The sequence below is a fragment of the Heterodontus francisci genome, chromosome 33, assembly GCF_036365525.1.
Source record: "Heterodontus francisci isolate sHetFra1 chromosome 33, sHetFra1.hap1, whole genome shotgun sequence".
Classification (NCBI taxonomy): domain Eukaryota; kingdom Metazoa; phylum Chordata; class Chondrichthyes; order Heterodontiformes; family Heterodontidae; genus Heterodontus; species Heterodontus francisci.
This window is the reverse complement of record NC_090403.1, coordinates 14,788,568-14,802,717: the sequence shown is the minus strand read 5'-3', so window position 1 is coordinate 14,802,717 and position 14,150 is coordinate 14,788,568.

Here is a 14,150-nt window from a genome sequence, read left to right as displayed (position 1 = left end):
CACCCATATCCCTCACCTCGACCTACACACCAGATGCCTCACTCCTACCTACTCCCCATATCCCTCACCTCTAACAATCCCAATCTCCCTCACCCCTACCAACTCCCCATATCCCTCACCTCTACCTACCCCCCTAAATTGCTCACCCTACCTACTCCCCGAAATCGTCACCTTCATCTTCTCCCCTTATCTCTCACCACTCCCTACTCCTCATATCCCTCACTCCTACCTACTCCTCATATCCCTTCCCCTCTATCTACCCACCGCATCCGTCATCTCTACCTACTCCCCATATCCCTCATCCCTACCAACTCCCCATATCCCTCACCGCTACCAATCCACCAATCGCTCACCTCTACCTCCCCACCATATCCCTCAGCTCTACCTACTCCCCATATTCCTCACCCCTACCTACTCCTCTTATTCCTCACTCCTACCTACACCCCATATCCCTTCCCCAACCTTATCCCAATTTCCCTCACCCCAACTGCTTCCCATATCCCTTATCTCTACCTATCCACCAAATCCCTCACCACTACCTACCCACCATATCCCTCACTCCTACCTACTCCCCATATCCCTCACCCCTACCTATCCCCATATCCCTCACCCCTACCTATTCCCCAAATCATATCCGTCACCCACACCTACTACCCATATCCCTCACCTCTACCTACTCCCCATATCTCTCACCCCTACCTACTCCACATATCACTTCCTCTACTTAATCTCCATTTCCCTCACCCCAAATACTCCCGCTATACCACACTTCAACCTATCTACCAGATCCCTCACCCATACCTACTCATCACATCCCTCACCTCTACCTACTTCCCATATCCCTCACCCCTACCTACTCTCCCTATCCCACACCTCTACCTACTCCCCATATCCCTCACCCCTACCTACTCCCCAAAACTCTGACCTCTAGCTACACTCCATCTGCCTCACCCCTACCTACCCCCCTTATCCCTCACCGCTATCTGATCCCCTTCTCACTGTCCCGACCTCATCCCCATATCCCTCAAACTTAACTACTCTCCACATCCCTCACCCCTACCTACACCCCCGACTCCTCACCTCTACCTATCCACCATATCCCTCTCCTCTACCTACCCACCATATCCCTCAACTCTACATACACCCCATATCCCTCATCCCCAACTACTCCCCACATTGCTCACCCTATATGCTCCCCATGTCCCTCACTCCTAGCTACACCCCCTACCCCTCACCTCTAACTGCCCACAATATTCCTCACCTCTAGCTACTCCCCATATCCCTCAGGCCTACCTACTCCCCATATCCCTCATCCCAAACAACTCCCCACATCGTTCACCCTATATACTCCCCATTTCCTTCACTCCTACCTACTCCCCACATCCCTAACCCCTACCTACTCCCCATATCCCTCAGGCCTACCTACTCTCCATATCCCTCATCCCAAACAACTCCCCACATCGTTCACCCTATATACTCCCCATTTCCTTCACTCCTACCTACTCCCCACATCCCTAACCCCTACCTATCCCCATATCCCTCACCCCTACCTATTCCCCATATCATATCCCTCACCCACATCTACTCCTCATATCCCTCACCTCTACTGACTCCCCATATCCCTCACCCCTACCTACTCCCCACATCCCTGCCCCGACCTAATCCCCATTTCCCACACCCCAGCTACTCCCTGTATCCCTCAACTCTACATATCAACCATATCCCTCACCTCTACCTATCCACCATATCAATCTACCTACCCAACATATCCCTCATCCCTACCAACTCCCCATATCGCTCAACAATATTCTCCCCATATCCCTCACCTCTACCTACTTCCCATATCCCTCACACCTACCAATTTCTCATCACCCTCACCCCTACCTACTCCCCATATCCCTCACCCATACCTACTCCCCATATCCCTCACCCCTACCTACTCCCCCTATCCCACGCCTCACCTACACCCCATATCCCTCAGCCCTACCTACTCCCCATATAGCTCACCCTATATACTCCCCATATCCCTCACCCCTAGCTACACTCCATCTGCCTCACCCCTACCTACTCCCCTTATCCCTCACCCCTATCTACTCCCCATCTCGCTCTCCCGACCTGATCCCCATATCCCTCAACCTTAACTACAACCCAAATCCATAACCCCTACCTACACCCCTGACTCCTCACCTCTACCTACCCACCATAACATAGTGGCACACTGCGGCACAGTGGCGCAGTGGTGAGCACCGCAGCCTCACAGCTCCAGCGACCCGGGTTCAATTCTGGGTACTGCCTGTGTGGAGTTTGCAAGTTCTCCCTGTGTCTGCTCCGGTTTCCTCCCACATGCCAAAGACTTGTGGGTTGATAGGTAAATTGGCCATTATAAATTGCCCCGAGTATAGGTAGGTGGTAGGGAAATATAAGGACAGGTGGGGATGTGGTAGGAATATGGAATTAGTGTAGGATTAGTATATAAATGGGTGGTTGACGGTTGGCACAGACTCGGTGGGCCGAAGGGCCCGTTTCAGTGCTGTATCTCTAAACTAAACGAAACCCTCAACTCTACATACTCTCCATATCCCTCATCCCCAACAACCCCCCCACATCGCTCACCCTATATACTTCCCATATTCCTCACTCCTACCTACACCCCCTACCACTCCCCTCTACCTGCCCACCATATTCCTCACCTCTACCTACTCCCCATATCCCTCACCCCTACCTATTCCCCATATCCCTCACCCCTACCTACTCCCCATATCCCTCACCCCTAACTACTCCCCAAATCCCTCACCCCTCCCTCCACCCCATATCCAGCACCTCCACCAATCCCGATCTTCCTCATCCCTACCTGCTCCCCTTATCGCTGACCCTATATACTCCCCATATCCCTTGCCCTACCTAATCCCCATTTCCCTCACTCCAACTGCTCCCCATATCACTCACCTCTACCTACCCACAATATCCCTCAGCCCTACCTACTCCCCATATCCCTCACCTGAACCTACCCACCATATGCCTCACCCCTAACTACTCTCCATATCGCTCACCCTACCTACTCCCCCTATTCCTCACCCTTACCTGCTCCCCATATCCCTCACCCATACCTGTTCCCCACATCCCTCACCTCTACCTACTCCCCATATCCCTCACCCCTACCTACTCTCCATATTGCTCACCCTACCTACTCCCCCATCCCTCACCCTTACCTACTCCCCATATCCCTCACCCATACCTGTTCCCCACATCCCTCACCTCTACCTACTCTCCATATCTCTCGCCAATACCGACTCCCCATATAGCTCACCCTACCTACTCCCCATATCCCTCACCCCTACCTACTCCACATATCCTTCACCCCTACCTACGCCCCATATCGCCCACCCTACACACTCCCCTTCTCCCTCACCTCTATCTACTCCCCATATCCCTCTCCTCTACCTACTCCCCATATCCCTCACCCCTACCTACTCCACATATCCTTCACCCCAACCTACGCCCCATATCGCCCACCCTACACACTCCCCATCTCCCTCACCTCTATCTACTCCCCATATCCCACTCCTCTACCTACTCCCCATATCCCTCACCCCTACCTACTCCACATATCCTTCACCCCAACCTACGCCCCATATCGCCCACCCTACACACTCCCCATCTCCCTCACCTCCATCTACTCCCCATATCCCTCACCTCTACCTACCCACCATATCCCTCACCTCTACCTACCCACCATATCCCTCAATCCTACCCACCAGACACATCCCTGAATCCTACCGACCGGCCATATCCCTCATCCCTACCTACTCCCCACATCGCTCACTCCTACTCCTCCCCATATCCCTTCCCCTACCTAATCCCTATTTCCCTCACTCCAACTGCTCCCCATATCCCTCACCTCTACCGATCCACCAAATCTCTCACCTCACCTACCCACCATATCCCTCACCTCTGCCTACTCTCCATATCCCTCATCCCTACCTACTCCTAATATCGCTCACCCTATATACTCCCATATCCCTCAGCCCTACCTGCTCCCCATATCCCTCACCTCTACCTACTCTCCATATCCCTCACCCCTACCTACTCCCATATCCCTCACCCCGACCTACTCCCCATATCCCTCACCCCTACCTATTCCCCATATCCCTCACCCCTACCTATTCCCCATATCCCTCACCCCTACCTACTCCCCATATCCCTCACCCCTAGCTACTTCCCTTATCCATCTACCCGACCTACTCCCCATATCCCTGACCTCTAGCTACACTCCATCTGCCTCACCCCTATCTACCCCCCTTATTCCTCACCCCTATCTACTCCCCATCTCGATCTCCCGACCTCATCCCCATATCCCTCAAATGTAACTACTCCCCAAATCCCTCACCCCTACCTACACCCCCTACACCTCATCTCTACCAATCCACCATATCCCTCTCCTCTACCTACCCGCCATATCCCTCAACTCTACATACTCCCCATATACCTCATCGCCAACTACTCCCCACATCGCTCACCCTATATACTCCCCATATCCCTCAGGCCTACCTACTCCCCATATCCCTTCCCCGACCAAATCTTCAGTTCCCTCACCCCAACTGCTCCCCATATCCCTCATCCCTAGCTATTTACCAAATCCCTCACCTCTACCTACCCACCATATCCCTCATCTCTGCCTACTCCCTATATCCCTCATCCCTACCAACTCCCCATATCGCTCACCTCGACCTATCCACCAAATCCCTCGCCTCTACCTACTCACCATATCCCTCATATCTACCTACTCTCCATATCCCTCATCCCTAACTACTCCCTACATCGCTCACCCTATAAACTCCCCATTTCCTTCACTCCGACCTACTCCCCATATCCCTCACCCCTACCTATCGCCATATCTCTCACCCCTACCTATCCCCATATCCCTCACCCCTACCTATTCCCCATATCCCTCACCCCTACCTATTCCCCATATCCCACACCCACACCTACTCCCCATATCCCTCACCCCTACCTATTCCCCATATCATTTCCCACACCCACACCTACTCCTCTTATCTCTCACTCCTACCTACTCCCCACATCCCTTCCCCTACCTAATCCCCATTTCCCACACACCAGCTACTCCCTGTATCCCTCACCTCTACATATCCACCATATCCCTCTACCTACCCAACATAAGGACTCATCCCTTCCTACTCTCCATATCGCTCAACAATATTCTCCCCATATCCCTCACCCATACCTACTCATCATATCCCTCACCTCTACCTACTTCCCATTTCCCTCACACCTACCAATTTCTCATCTCCCTCACCCCTACCTACTCCCCATATCCCTCACCCCTACCTCCTCCCCCTATCCCACACCTGACCTACACCCCATATCCCTCAGCCCTACCTGCTCCCCATATAGCTCACCCTATCTACTCCCCATAACCCTCACCCCTAGCTACACTCCATCTGCCTCACCCCTACCTACTCCCCTTATCCCTCACCCCTATCTACTCACCATCTCGATCTCCCGACCTCATCCCCATATCCCTCAAACGTAACTACTCCCCAAATCCCTCACCCCTACCTACACCCCCTACACCTCATCTCTACCAATCCACCATATCCCTCTCCTCTACCTACCCGCCATATCCCTCAACTCTACATACTCCCCATATACCTCATCCCCAACTACTCCCCACATCGCTCACCCTATATACTCCCCATATCCCTCAGGCCTACCTACTCCCCATATCCCTTCCCCGACCAAATCTTCAGTTCCCTCACCCCAACTGCTCCCCATATCCCTCATCCCTAGCTATTTACCAAATCCCTCACCTCTACCTACCCACCATATCCCTCATCTCTGCCTACTCCCTATATCCCTCATCCCTACCAACTCCCCATATCGCTCACCTCGACCTATCCACCAAATCCCTCGCCTCTACCTACCCACCATATCCCTCATATCTACCTACTCTCCATATCCCTCATCCCTAACTACTCCCCACATCGCTCACCCTATATACTACCCATTTCCTTCACTCCGACCTACTCCCCATATCCCTCACCCCTACCGATCCCCATATCCCTCACCCCTACCTATCCCCATATCCCTCACCCCTACCTATTCCCCATATCCCACACCCACACCTACTCCCCAAATCCCTCACCTCCACCTTCTCCCCATATCCCTCACCCCTACCTATTCCCCATATCATTTCCCACACCCACACCTATTCCTCATCTCTCACTCCTACCTACTCCCCACATCCCTTCCCCTACCTAATCCCCATTTCCCACACACCAGCTACTCCCTGTATCCCTCACTTCTACATATCCACCATATCACTCACCTCTACCTATCCACCATATCCCTCTACCTACCCAACATAAGGACTCATCCCTTCCTACTCTCCATATCGCTCAACAATATTCTCCCCATATCCCTCACCCATACCTACTCATCATATCCCTCACCTCTACCTACTTCCCATTTCCCTCACACCTACCAATTTCTCATCTCCCTCACCCCTACCTACTCCCCATATCCCTCACCCCTACCTCCTCCCCCTATCCCACACCTGACCTACACCCCATATCCCTCAGCCCTACCTGCTCCCCATATAGCTCACCCTATCTACTCCCCATAACCCTCACCCCTAGCTACACTCCATCTGCCTCACCCCTACCTACTCCCCTTATCCCTCACCCCTATCTACTCCCCATCTCGCTCTCCCGACCTGATCCCCATATCCCTCAACCTTAACTACTTCCCAAATCCCTCACCCTACGTACATCCCCGACTCCTCACCTCTACCTAACCACCATATCCCTCTCCTCTACCAACCCACCATATCCCTCAACTCTACATACTCTCCATATCCCTCATCCCCAACTACCTCCCACATCGCTCACCCTATATACTCCCCATATCCCTCACTCCTACCTACAACCCCTACCCCTCACCTCTACCTGCCCACCATATTCCTCACCTCTACCTACTCCCCATATTATTCACCCCTACCTACTCCCCATATTGCTCACCCTGCCTATGCCCCATATCCCTCACCCCTACCTACTCTCCATATCCCTCACCCCTACCTACTCCCCATATCCCTCACCCCTACCTATTCCCCATATCATTCACCCCTCCCTAAACCACATATCCCTCACCTCTACCTACTCCCCATATCCCTCACCCCTCCCTCCTCCCCATATCTAACACATCTACCAATCCCGATCTTCTTCATCCCTACCTGCTCCCCTTATCGCTGACCCTATATACTCCCCATATCCCTTGCCCTACCTAATCCCCATTTCCTTCACTCCGACCTACTCCCCATATCCCTCACCCCTACCTATCCCCATATCCCTCACCCCTACCTATTTCCCATATCCCACACCCACACCTACTCCTCATATCCCTCACCACTACCTACTCCCCAAATCCCTCACCTCCACCTTCTCCCCATATCCCTCACCCCTACCTATTCCCCATATCATTTCCCACACCCACACCTACTCCTCTTATCTCTCACTTCTACCTACTCCCCACATCCCTTCCCCTACCTAATCCCCATTTCCCACACCCCAGCTTCTCCCTGTATCCCTCAACTCTACATATCCACCATATCCCTCACCACTACCTATCCACCATATCCCTCTACCTACCCAACATATCCCTCATCCCTTCCTACTCTCCATGTCGCTCAACAATATTCTCCCCATATCCCTCACACATACCTACTCATCATATCCCTCACCTCTACCTACTTCCCATATCCCTCACACCTGCCAATTTCTCATCTCCCTCACCCCTACCTACTCCCCATATCCCTCACCCATACCTACTCCCCATATCCCTCACCCCTACCTCCTCCCCCTATCCCACACCTCACCTACTCCCCATATCCCTCAGCCCTACCTACTCCCCATATAGCTCACCCTATCTACTCCCCATAACCCTCACCCCTAGCTGCACTCCATCTGCCTCACCCCTACCTACTCCCCTTATCCCTCACCCCTATCTACTCCCCATCTCGCTCTCCCGACCTGATCCCCATATCCCTCAACCTTAACTACTCCCCAAATCCCTCACCCCTACCGACACCCCCTACTCCTCACCAGTACGCATCCACCATATCCCTGTCCTCTACCTACCCACCATATCCCTCAACTCTACATACTCTCCATATCCCTCATCCCCAACTACTCCCCACATCGCTCACCCTATATACTCCCCATATCCCTCACTCCTACCTACAACCCCTACCCCTCACCTCTACCTGCCCACCATATTATTCACCCCTACCTACTCCCGATATTGCTCACCCTGCTTATGCCCCATATCCCTCACCTCTACCTACTCCCCATATCCCTCACCCCTACCTACTCTCCATATCCCTCACCTCTACCTACTCCCCATATCCCTCACCCCTCCCTCCTCTCCATATCCAACACATCTACCAATCCCGATCTTCTTCATCCCTACCTGCTCCCCTTATCGCTGACCCTATAAACTCCCCATATCCCTTGCCCTACCTAATCCCCATTTCCCTCACTCCAACTGCTCCCCATATCCGTCACCTCTACCTATCCGCCAAATCACCCACATATACCTACCCACAATATCCCTCAGCCCTACCTTCTCCCCATATCCCTCACCTGTTCCTACCCACCATATGCCTCAGCCCTACCTACTCCCCATATCCTTCACCCCTACCTACTCCCCATATCCCTCACCCCTACCTACTCCCCATATCCTTCACCTCTACTTATTCCCCATATCCTTCACCCCTACCTACTCCCCATATCCCTCACCCCTATCAACTCCCCATATCCCTCACCCTTACCTACTCCCCATATCCCTCACCCATACCTGCTCCCCACATCCCTCACCTCCACCTACTCCCCATATCCCTCACCCCTACCTACTCCCCATATCCCTCACCCCTACCTACTCCTCATTTTGCTCAACCGACCTACACCCCAAATCCCTCACCTCTCCCTACTCCCCATATCCCTCACCCCTACCTACTCCCCTGATCATTCACCCCTACCAACTCTCCATATCTCTCACTCCTACTTCCTGCACATATCCCTTCCCCGACCTGATCCCCATGACCCTCACCCCAACTACTCCCCATGTCCCTCACCTCTACCTATCCACCATATCCCTCACCTCAACCTACCCCCCGAAATTGCTCACCCTACCTACTCCCCAAAATCCTCACCTCCATCAACTCCCCTTATCTCTCACCACTCCCTACTCCCCATAGAACTCACTCCTACCTACTCCCCATATCACTTCCCCTACCTAATCCTGATTTCCCCCACCGCAACTGCTCCCCATTTCCCTCATCTCTACCAGCTCCCCATATCCCTCACCTCAACTTGTCCACCAAAACCCTCACCTCTACCTACCCACCATATCCCTGACCTCTACCTACCCACCATATCCCTTCCCTCCACCTACTCCCCAAACCCCTCCCCTCGACCTACTCCCCATATCCCTCACTCCTACCGACACCCCATATCCCTTCCCCTACCTAATCCCCATTTCCCTCAACCCAACTACTCCCCATAGCCCTCACCTCTAACTATCCACCATATCCCTCTACCAACCCACCATATCCCTCATCCCTACCTACTCCCCATATCGCTCACCCAATATTCTCCCCATATCCCTCACCCCTAGCTGCTCCCCATATCTCTCACCCCACCTACTACCCATATCACTTCCCCTACCTAATTCCCATTTACCTCACCCCAAATACTCCCCCTATACCTCACCTCTATTTCTCCACCAAATCCCTCACCTCGACCTCCATACCAAATCCCTCACCTCTACCTACTCCCATATCCCTCATCCCTACCTACTCCCCATATCGCTCACCGTCTTTACTCCTCATCCCTCAGTCCTACCTACTCCCCATATCCCTTCCCCTACCTAATCCCCAGTTCACTCACCCCAACTGCTCCCCATAGCCCTCACCTCTACCTATCTACCAAATCCCTCACCTCTCCCGACCCATCATATCCCTCACCTCTACCTACCCCACATCCCTCATCCCTACCTACTCCCCATACCCCTCACCTCTACCTATCCACCAAATCACTCACCTCTACCTACCCACCATATCACTCAACTCTACCTACCCTCCATATCCCTCATCCCCAACTACTCCCCACATCACTCACCCTATATACTCCCCATATCCCTCACTCCTACCTACTTCCCATATCCCTTCCCCTACCTAATCCCCATTTACCGCAAACCAAATACTCCCCCTATACCTCACCTCTATCTATCCACCATATTCCTCACCTCTACCTACCCACCATATTCCTCACCTCTACTTACTCCCCATATCCCTCACCCCAACCTATTTTTCATATCCCTCACCCCTACCTACTCCCCATATCCCTCACCCCTACCTGCACCCCATATCGCTCAACCTGCCTACGCCCCATATCCCTCACCCCTACCTACTCCCCATATCCCTCACCCCTACCTACTCCCCATATCCCTCACCCCTACCTACACCCCATATCGCTCACCTCGACCTACTTCCGATATCCCTCACCCCTACCTACTCCTCTTATCCCTCACTGCTCCCGACATCCCATATCCCTTCCCCTACCTAATCCCCATTTCCCTCACTCCAAATACTCCCCATATCCCTCACCTCTACCAATCCACCATAGCCCTCGACCTACCCAGCATATCCCTCATCCCTATCTACTCCCCATATCGCTCACCCAATATTCTCCCCATATCCTTTACCCCTACCTAATCCCCATTTACCTCACCCCAAATACTCCCCCTATCCCTCACCTCTACTTATCCACCAAATCCCTCACCTCTACCAACCCACTAAATCCCTCACCTCTACTTACTCCCATATCCCTCATCCCTACCTACTCCCCATATCACTCAGGCCTACCTACTCCCCATATCCCTTCCCCTACCAAATCCCCAGTTCCCTCACCCCACCAATTCCCCATATCCCTTCCCCTACTTAATCCCCATTTACCTCACCCCAAATACTCCCCCTATACCTCACCTCTACTTATCCACCAAATCCCTCACATCTACCTACTCTCCATATCCCTCATCCCTAACAACTCCCCACATCGCTCACCCTATGTACTCCCCATTTTCTTCAATCTTACCTACTCCCCATATCCCTCACCCCACCTATCCCCATATCCCTCACCCTACCTACTCCCCATATCATATCCCTCACCCACACCTACTCCCCATATCCCTCCCCTCTACCTACTCCCCATATCCCTGACCTCTACCTGGTCCCCCATATTGCTCACCCTACCGACTCCACTAATCCCTCACCTCCACCTGCACCCCTTATCCCTCACCCCTACCTACTCCACATATCCCTCACCTCTACCTCGTCCCCCATATCCCTTCCCCTACCTAATCCTCATTTCCCACACCCCAGCTACTCCCTGTATCCCTCACCTCTACATATCCACCATATCCCTCATCCCCACCTACTCCCCATATCGCTCCACAATATTCTCCCCATATCCCTCACCCCTACCTGTTTGTCATATCCCTCACCCCCACCAACACCCCATATCACCTCCCCGACTTAATCTCCATTTACCTCACCCCAAATACTCCCACTATACCACACCTCGACATATCTACCAGATCCCTCACCCATACCTGCTCATCATATCCCTCACCTCTACCTACTTCCCATATGCCTCACACCTATCAATTTCTCATCTCCCTCACACCTCCCTACTCCCCATATCCCTCACCCCTACCCACTCCCCATATCCCTCACCCCTCCCTCCTCCCCATATCCAACACCTCTACCAATCCCGATATTCCTCAACCCTACCTACTCCCCATATCCCTCATCCCTACCTGCTCCCCTTATCACTGACCCTATATACTCCCCATATCCCTTGCCCGACCTAATCCCCATTTACCTCACTCCAACTGCTCCCCATATCCCTCACCTCTACCTATCAACCAAATCCCTCACCTCTACCTACTCCCCATATACCTCACCCCTACCTACTCCCCATATCCCTCACACCTCCCTCCTCCCCCTATCCAACACCTCTACCAATCCCGATCTTCCTCAACCCTACCTACTCCCCATGTCCCTCAGCCCTACCTACTCCCCATAACCCTCACCCCTACCTACTCCCCATATCGCTCACCCTACCTACTCCCCATATCCCTCACACTTACCTACTCACCACATCCCTCACCTCTACCTACTCCCCATATCCCTCACCCCTACCTACTCCCCTGATCCCTCACCACTACCTATTCCTCATTTTGCTCACCCTACCAACTCCCCAAATCCCTCACTTCTACCTATTCCCCATATCCCTCACCCCCACCTACTCCCCATATCCTTCACTCCTACTTCCTCCACATATCCCTTCCCCTACCTAATCCCCATTTCCCTCACCCCAACTACTCCCCATATCCCTCACCTACACCTATCCACCATATCCCTCACCTCTTCCAACCCACCATGTGCCTCACCGCTACCTGCTCCCCATATCCCTCACCCCCACCTATTCCCCATATCTCTCCCCCTACCTAATCCACATTTCGCTCACTCCAACTACTCCCCCTATCCCTCACCTCTACCTATCTACCATATCCCTCACCTCTACGTATTCACCATATCCTTCACCTCTACCTACTCCCCATATCCCTCACTCCTACCTACTCCCCATATCCCTCACTCCTACCTACTCTCCCTATCACTCACCCCTACCTACTCCCCATATACCTCACCTCGCCCTTGGCCCCGTATCCCTCACCCCTACCTACCCACGATATCCCACACCCCGACCTACTCCCCATATCCCTCATCAATACCGACTCCCCATATCCCTCACACCTCCCTCCTCCCCCTATCCAACACCTCTACCAATCCCGATCTTCATCAACCCTACCTGCTCCCCATGTCCCTCATCCCTACCTGCTCCCCTTATCACTGACCCTATATACTCCCCATATCCCTCAACCCTACCTACTCCCCATAACCCTCACCCCTACCTACTCCCCATATCGCTCACCCTACCTACTCCCCATATCCCTCACCCTTACCTACTCACCACATCCCTCACTTCTACCTACTCCCCATATCCCTCACCCCTACCTACTCCCCTGATCCCTCACCTCTACCTACTCCTCATTTTGCTCACCAATACCTACTCCCCTGATCCCTCACCCCACCTACTCCCCATATCCCTCACTCCTACTTACTCCACATATCGCTTCCCCTACCTAATCCCCATTTCGCTCAATCCAACTACTCCCTCACCTCTACCTATCTACCAAATCCCTCACCTCTACGTATTCAGCATATCCTTCACCTCTACCTACTCCCCATATCCCTCACTCCTACCTACTCCCCATATCCCTCACTCCTACCTACTCTCCCTATCACTCACCCCTACCTACTCCCCATATACCTCACCTCGACCTACGCCCCGTATCCCTCACCCCTACCTACCCACGATATCCCTCACCCCTACCTACTCCCCATATCCCTCACCAATACCGACTCACCATATCACTCACCCTACCTACTCCCCATATTCCTCACCTCTACCTACTCCCCATATCCCTCACCCCGACCTACTCCCCATATCGCTCACCCTATCTACTCTCCATATCCCTCTCTACCTACACCATATCCCTCACCCCTACCGACTCCCCATATCCCTCACCCCTGCCTAGTCCCCATATCCCTTACCTCTACCTATCCACCATATCCCTCACATCTACCAACCCACCATACCCTCATCTCTACCGACTCCCCATATTGCTCACCCTATATGCTCCCTATATCCCTCACCCCTACCTGCTCCCCATATCCCTCACCCCCACCTACTCATCATATCCCTCCCCCTACCTAATCCCCATTTCCCTCACCCCAACTACTCCCCCTATCTCTCACCTCTACCTATCGACCATATCCCTACCCCTACCTATTCCCCCGATCCCTCACCTCTACCTACTCCCCATATCTATCACCCCTACCTACTCTCCATATCCCTCACCCTACCTAAGCCCCATATCCCTCACCCCTACCTATTCCCCATATCATATCCCTCACCCACACCTACTCCCCATATCCCTCACCTCTACTT